The sequence below is a fragment of the Solanum dulcamara genome, chromosome 6, assembly GCF_947179165.1.
Source record: "Solanum dulcamara chromosome 6, daSolDulc1.2, whole genome shotgun sequence".
NCBI lineage: Eukaryota > Viridiplantae > Streptophyta > Magnoliopsida > Solanales > Solanaceae > Solanum > Solanum dulcamara.
Genome location: NC_077242.1, coordinates 40,210,353 through 40,216,916, shown reverse-complemented (window position 1 = coordinate 40,216,916; position 6,564 = coordinate 40,210,353). Strand labels below are relative to the sequence as shown.

General features: G+C 38.1%; 1 pseudogene; it reads right to left on the bottom strand.

The window, feature by feature from the left end:
- Positions 1-4,026: 4,026 nt before the first annotated feature.
- Positions 4,027-4,146, bottom strand: LOC129893579 (5S ribosomal RNA; annotated as a pseudogene).
- Between the last annotated feature and the right edge of the window lie 2,418 nt (positions 4,147-6,564).

The following is a 6,564-nucleotide window of genomic DNA, read 5'->3' as shown; positions in this document are numbered from 1 at the left end:
GAATGGGATAAAGGGTAACTCATAAGAGGTATGTGAAACTTCTCTTGGCATATTTTTGGACATAGGTATGTAAAGCCTATCTTTTCTCTTCCTTTTTGGCATGTCTTAGATGTAGGCTACGGATAATGAAAGCTTCGGGGCAAATTCACTCTTAGATTCTGAATATGACTTCAGGACTGTTGATCACTTCTGGATGTTAAGACTTTTAAAGTAGTTAAACTCCTACTTCTCGATTCTTCTATATGAATGTTTAACAATTGATTCGACTAAACTCTTTTTCATAAATAGAAAGGCTCTGAGATAACCAAGGCTCAGACTGCTATAAGATATTTCATACTTGTATAAGTCTAAGATTTGCAAAACTTTCTTTTACATCATCCTTAGTGACATTTAGAGGGTATATGTCATATACTTTCTGCCCTGATCTCCAGGGATAATTCACCTAATGACTTCATTGAGTCTTCGATAATGATTTAAATTGTGTTTTGTTTCTCACTACTCTACTTGTGTATACTGTAACACTTTTTTCATCGTGCTCAGGCTGGGAATAGTAATCGTGCATAATTCCACTACATTGTTCATCACACCCTTACTAGAGAGCTGGGTACGTATGTATATATATGATGATATTATGATGTGTTGTAATAAGGAGGTGATGGTACTACATATATAATTCATCGTATCCCTGATAGGTCCGACTATATTGAAAATTTGAGCATGCATAATTTTACTTTCCCAAGTATAAGTTATTGATTTGATAATTACCCCCTACTTCTCTATTCCAGATATGCTTCCAATTATGTTATGTTATGTTTACGTACTCAGTACATATGTCGTACTGACCCTCTTCTCTCAGAGAAGGCTGCATTTCATGCCCGCAAGTACAGGTACAGGTTTTGGGAGTTCGTCATCTTAGGATCCCACTCAGCTCAGCTGGAAGAGGCTCCATTGTATTGGAGCCTAGTTTTTGGCACTAGCATTTGATGTATAGTATTGTTTTGTGATTTAGGGGTAAGACGGGGACCCTATCCTGCCATATGTTGTCATTCATATTGTTAGAGGTGTGAAGATATATATATATATGGGTTGTATGTGTAAGTATTGTTCAACTAGGTCTACTTGAAATGTTGTAAAAGTTTATATGTTTGATAGCTTCATCGGCTTATGTTCCCTTTCATGATGTGATACAAATGAAAGAGGCTACTAGTTTATGAAAATGTTATCACCCAATAGGCTTCTGTTGCATGGTATTATGTTGATTACAGTTCGACTTGACCACAACTAATAGACACGTATATGGGGGTTCAGATTGGACCCCAATTACATCCTATAGGGTTGGGTCGTGACAGAAGTTGTATCAAAGTAGTTCGTACTTGGATTGTCTGCAGACCGTGTCTAGTAGAGTCTTGATTATCGATGTGTAGCGCGCCACATCCATAAATAGGAAGCTACAGGACATTTAGGATGTTACCTTTCTTTCACATCTGAGATCATGCTTTAGATCTGAGTAATAGGAAAATTTCTTATACTAACCTTGGATCTTAACAGAAGGACGACACCAATAGAAGGAAGTAATTAACGACATGGGAAGTTACAAAGCACGCAGGTAAGTAAAGTAAAGACCCGAAAGATATCTGTTGGGTAAGGTATTGACATGGGATTAAAATGTAAAGTTGAAACATAAAAGGAAAGCAGGCAGAAAGTGCAACAAATGCAGTTTGAAGTTGGACATATAAGGTATGCCCATTACTTTCATACTATTATTAATATTGAAAGCCCCGTATGGCTTCAGTATGAAATGATATTGAAAGCCCTGTGCGGCTGTGATATAATATGAATATATATATATATATATATATGTGTGTGTGTGTGTGTTGGCCTTATGAGGCATTGTTGGTATTTTCTGCGTGCAGGTTTTGGGATAGTAAGGAGTGTAGAGGAAACTCTGCCGAAATTTTCCCAAAACAAGAAAAAGGGAATAAAACATAGCTTTATAACATGTCTTGGAAATTGATATCGAGTACCCATATTATGCCAAATTTAACCTATAAGAGGTACTCTTCATATCGTCAATAAGGGATACCCTTTTTACTTGGGGAAGTTTATGTCGGAGAAACAAAAGTTTGTCTGAGCAATAGAGTTCAGACCACAGTATCTCCAGCCATAATTGTGCTGTAGAAAAAAGGAGAAGCTGAGGTTGAAGGGTAAGATGTCCAATAATTGAGCTTGAATCATTTTGAAAGTGCCAAGCCCCCAACTCCTAATTATAAATTAGATAAGTTGTTCATAAATCGAGGATAAACTCAAAAGGAGACTAGGTAGGCCAAGTATTAAAAAAAGTGTTGTGATGTTTAAGAGATTCTGGTTTCTTCCAACAATAGTCAGAAAATGGTTTACGATAACAATTTATAGTTCTCCACCGACTAATTGGGGAAAGGACTTCTAAACTGAAGCACCTCAAAGAGATGTCAGGAACTGAATATGATTACGAACAAAAAGGGGGATATGTAAGTATGAATAGAACAGGGTGATACAATTATACAGGGATAAAGTAGGACCACTAGTAAGTCGTACGTGGTATATATTGACTAAGTTAAAAGCCTATATTGAGTACACAATAAGGGTAAGGGCTATAAGGTATAAAGGAGTAATGTCCGTACACAACGTCGCCCCAAAAATAATGGAACCCCTAAGAGACAAAGATGAAAAACTTAAGGAATAAATGGCGTAACTTCCTTTCATCCAAAGAAACAAAGGATAAAGGTTGGGAAAGCCACTACTCCAAGAGAACCTTGGACAATGAATTCCAGAATACAAAGGTTGCCTAGTTAAAAGAAAATTTGGAATGGCTACAAGTGTATATTAACTTTTTATAGAGATAAGTAGAATGTGGCCTCGGATGAGTTGTTCCATGGGTCCCATTACTTAAGTATAGATTAATAGATGAGGTATCGCACTATGTGTGGGAAGGATCCTGTCGCCTTGTGATTTAGCCAAGGTTCCGTACATGGATAATCAGGTTGGCAAAAAAAAATATAGAAAGACGGGGACATGATACAGTACCAAGTACATTATGGAAGGAGACTAGACGAAATTGAGACTGGACATAGAGCAAGGTATAAGTGGATAAAGGTATAAGTACCCTCTAAAGGGGGAAAGCAAGTTAGAAAACTGCAAAGGGTAAGATGGAGGCAATTGATGTGGCAACATGTTTGAGATGGATGCTTAAACTTTAATAAAATCCTTTGTTGAACTTGGTTAGAAGGATCTGGAAGTCGTCAATAATTGGATAGAAGTTAGAATTCTATGCAAGATAGTGTTAAGAAGTTTTCTGTAAGACCTGGAATAATATAACGCTAGAAAGTGAATGAATATGAAAAGGAAAAGGGTATAACGATGAAAGGATATCAAATCATTCAAGAGACACTACGAAGGATAGCGACATCATGCTAAACTAAAAAGCCAAAAAGTTGGCTATAGAGTTAGTCGTAAATAAAATTGCAGTAGATAAATAACCAAAGAAAAGGAGTAAGAAACCTCCTATGATAGAGGATGAGGGGAGCAAAGAATGAATAAGGGGAAAGAATAAAGTATAAAAAGATGGGACAAGCAAGTTCAATGTGAGTAAGATGTGTACAGTAAAATGAAGCAGGAGATCGAAGGACTACGTCTACCTCCTAGAAGTTGCATCAGAATGGTCATGCAACCTACGAATATATATATAAATATTAGGTTAATAAGTAAGTACAAGATAAAAGGAAAATGGTTTCAATAATGACAATATTGTTATGATATTCTGGATACCCTACCAAGAGATACAGGGATGGGTTAAGCCGAACTATAGGAATGGAATTAGTACTACTGACAAAGTAAAACACGACCACGGTTCGACTAAAGATCTATCCATATACCGGTTACAAGATAACGAAGGAAAGGGCAAGGCAACATATAAAGACTAGTGAGACGACGCTAAGATAAATTTTGGGCTAAGTTGAGTGCCCCGCACATTATTGCAAGGATTACCATGAAATGCGACATGAGGACTTCCTAAGGAGGTCACCCATCCCAGTATTTCTCTCACCCAAGCATGCTTAACTTCTAAATTCTTGTGGAATTCAGTGCGATAGTGCAGGTGTGGTCACGTGAGATGGAAGAATCTAAACTAGCGGTGGAGAAATGATATGAGATTATATACCTAGAGTACTATAAGTTACGTTAAGGGTATTGTAAAAAGGACTTAAGCAAGACAAGAAGGATTAGCTAATTGCTAACTGACGACGCACTTGAATGCCATAGTTCTTCAACATAATATGAGTTAATGAGAGGCAACCCATAGAATGGCTATATGGGCCAGTAGGTAAGGGAATTTTGACACCACTTAGAAGCCAATTCTAAGGGCGAAAAAAGAAAAAATCCAAAAGGTAAGGGTACTAGTTGATGTTATTTACGGAAGATAGGAAGTAATACACAAGGTCGAAAATCCCACAATATGACCAGGGCTATAAGACTCACTTCGCACTCCAGCGCCAGATGACTCTGGAGGGAATGTTACCTGTGAATTAATGATATTAGCCCCTGCTCCTTTGATCAAAGGCTACCTACTCAATCAAGAAGGTGTAAAATTATAGGGTAAAAGTGTAGTAGGACCTTACAGAGTCCCCATAGCTATTATCCCTGATGAAGGAGCCCAAGTTACAGTTAACTACCGAGGATCAGTCCGCAAAGAAACTGGGAAGACAGATAAGTCTTCATACACTACTTGACCCTCGAACCTGATATGTCATGAGCTGGTGTTGTTAACTTCGAAAATAGTTGGGATGATTATCTATCACTTATCAATTGCCTACAATAATAATTACTACTCTAGTATCCCAATGTCCCCGTACAAGACTAGTAGAGCAAGATGTGTAAATCCCCTATTGGATGGGTAGATGTTAGAAAAACTAAGCTAAAAAGCCCCGATATGATTAAGCAAGCTATTGATTAACAACCCAGAGTCGGCAGAAATGATATACAAATAATTGACATCGCTATACAGAGTTCAAATTGAAGATTGGATATTTATAACAGGGTCACCCAGAAAAGGAAACTTAACCCAAAATATATTAAACTATATCAAGTTGCTTGTAAGGTGGGCAAAGTGGATGGTAAGTTAAGCTTACCACCTTATTTGAAAACTATACGCCTAGTCCATCAGATAGGGATGCTTCACAAGGGTACTTATGAGTCACCTGGGGTGTATTCCATAGATGATGTCCAGGAAATGAAATCCTGAGAGGAACAACCTATTGACATCTTAGATCGGCAAACTGGAAGATTGTAGACTAAAAACGTGCCTTCCATCAAGATATTGTGGCAAAACCAAAACTAGAAAAAAAGATGACCTGAGGAATTAAAGAAGATAGAAAACACAAGTATTCGTACCCATTCCCAATGTCTACAGGTAACCCCAACTACTGAAACTCATATATTAATTACTTGGATGAATGTGTGATCGCGATAGAAAACTAATCTCCCTATAATCGGTATAAGGTCTTGAGGGATGTTTTTATTTAACATTCGGGGACGAATGTTCTAAAGGGGGGAAGGATGTTACACCCCACACTCTGAAGCTCAGGATGTCTCTTAAGCTTCATAGAAGTTACTATGTGAGCCTGATAGTCGACAACGCTATTACACAACTCCAAGGAAGGGAGAATGTGATACTCCGTGGTAGGGAAGGTTGGAAATAGGGTAATGAGAAGTCAGAAGGAGTTGGAGGCCAAGTAAGGATACGTAGGACTCGCCTTACCTACGTAATATACTAACTTAGAAGTCCTACACACTTAAGCTACTTGAGTACACGTCGAGCTTAAGTAGAAAGGAGTGCATACGCTTTTGAAATAAGAAGGTATTACGAGCTCATGAAAGAGAAATAAGGAAATGACGTGCCTACTTGAAGCAAGTAGGTAATGCACCTACTTGTAAAAGTAGGTGATGCACCTACTTAGGGTTAAGTAGGTGATGCAGCAGCTTGGGGTGGACCCCACTACCACATGGCAGCATGTGATTAACCGAAGAAGTTGAGGTGGCACCCTTAGGGGGCTGCCACATGGAAGCTTCTAAAGACATATATATATACATGTATAATGTGAATTATAATTCAGTTCTTTATCCAAACTTCAGCCAAGAGCAAGGAGAGAAACGTAGAGAGAAAAGAGAGAAGCCACGAGCTTGCTTGAAAAAAAAGGGTAAGTTTCCAATTTTCCTCCGTGAATTAATTATCTACGGTGTTACTAAACCACATGTAGAGGTATATATGTATCTTATGATGCATATGGAACCATTCCTTCAGCCCTACACATGGAAAAAATAGGAGGAAGTTGAAGATAAAAATGTTAGGGCCAAGAAGAGGGAGGTATGGGTTTGGGGCTGCCAAGGTAGGCCTCCGAGTTTCGTTCTGTAAATTAATTATTTTAGGTATCCCACAGTTATATAATGGTTTTTGATAAAAACAAATCAATGTGGGGCAGCGGAGAAGTAACACAAACAGCCCGCTCAGTTTTAGCACGTTTGGAGAAGTTC